Here is a 1742-nt window from a genome sequence, read left to right as displayed (position 1 = left end):
CCGAGGAAAGCAGCTTCTCCGGGATTCGCCCTGGGTGTCCCAGGCCTGGAGAATGAGCAAGGGCGTCAGGTGCCCAGAGCCTGGGAGGCAAGGCGAGGCCTCGGAGGGCTGGGGCTGGACCCCGGGAGGAACCGGGAAGTTTTCCACCTGCTCGTCGCCCCCTGCAGGCCACGTGGGCGATCGCAGGCGAGGCCCGGCCCGGCTCGGGCATGTTTGCTCCAGGCTCCGCCCGCGTTTCCCTGGGACCTCCGGATCCACCCTCCATTCTGGGGGACTGAGGGCCGGGCCCCTCTCAGGGACACCGCCCTGGGGACGCTCGAAGGACCACGAGCCTCGGATCCGGAATGACTTTCTAGAAATGAATGCCCGAGGAAGTGGAAACCAGTTTAAATTCGTGTGTAGCCGGAAGCTAAAATCCTCCCCATAAAAATCAACCTGTTTCCTCTTTTTATTACAAATAAATCTACCTAAGTGGAATAAAAAGCGGGTATCAGTCGTGTTGCCTTTAAATCTCCATGTAAGAGGGGATTTCAGTGCCTTTCTTCGCTGGTGCCCGCGTTCGGTCACATCAAATGTGAGTTTCAGCCTCCCCCCCCCCCCCGCTTGTGTTCATTACATAGGATTTTTGCATTTTCCCTTCTGCTCTAAACCTTCGTGGTTAACAAGCTTAAACCAAAAAGAGTTTTTCAGAGGGGTACGGCCAGGCCTGTCCCCGAGACAGCTGCCGGGACTGGCAACAGCCGCTGGCCGGTTTGGAGTCCGGATCTGAGATCCTCCTACCCTCCAAGAAATACAGGAAGGGGACCATCTCCCGGCTCTCGTTCAAGGTTGAGAAGTGGCTGGAAGAGAGGTGGCCGGCGGTCTCTCCTCCTCTGCACCCGCCGCCCAGTGCGACGCTGGACACAGCCCGGCGGATCTCCAGCGCGGCTGGCGGCCGAGTGTCAGGCTGCGGGCGCAAGCCCGGCCGGTATTGCTGCTATGCGCGGAAATATGAGCGAGTAATTTTATAAGTAACAAAGGATCAGGGATGGAATGAGGCCCCTGTTATCCAATGTCATTTAGAAGCGTTGGATCAGCAGCTTCTTGAGGCTAAAAGTGAATTCAAGAAGCCCTGCCTTTCCCTTTTCCCAGGGGTGTCAGCTAAATTTAGAAATAACCTCTGTGTGTTTGCACAAATCATGTACCATTTGCTGTTTGTGTAAAAACCGATTAGCCAGACACAACTGTGAAACAACTTGTTACTTTTATAGCTGCAACACACAAACAAATTTAGCTCCGTTTAGTTTTCCTTGTGAAAGGAGATTAGGAGGGACCCGCCCGGAGACTGTGTGGTCCGTAGCCTCTTCTCCGGGAAGGTTACGTCGCCCTCCCGGCGGTCGATTACCAGGTTCAACTATCTCAGGCGCGGTGCTTGTTTTATTTTAGGACTCTGATCCAGAAGGAATGTTTACTCAGGACACAATAATGTTTACTGTTTACCAGGAAAACAGATCCGGTATTTGCAAGGAAGTGTCTTTCAAAGCGACTCCCCAGCCCACGCGACAGCAGAGAATCAGGCTCGGATCCGAAGCCGGGGCATCTCCGCGCCAGGGACCGGCCGTGCTCTGCAGACAGGACGCGCAGAGGGCCGAGCTGACAGTACCGCCACCCGCTCCAGGCTTAAAAGGCGATTCCGCATAAGTAATCGTAACAGCTAAATTAATTACAAAATAATTAGAATTGATGCCGTTTGAGGATATGCT

Source organism: Diceros bicornis, chromosome 4 (genome assembly GCF_020826845.1).
Source record: "Diceros bicornis minor isolate mBicDic1 chromosome 4, mDicBic1.mat.cur, whole genome shotgun sequence".
In the NCBI taxonomy this organism is placed as follows: domain Eukaryota; kingdom Metazoa; phylum Chordata; class Mammalia; order Perissodactyla; family Rhinocerotidae; genus Diceros; species Diceros bicornis.
The sequence above is the reverse complement of the archived record's forward strand: the minus strand, read 5'-3'. Positions refer to the sequence as shown.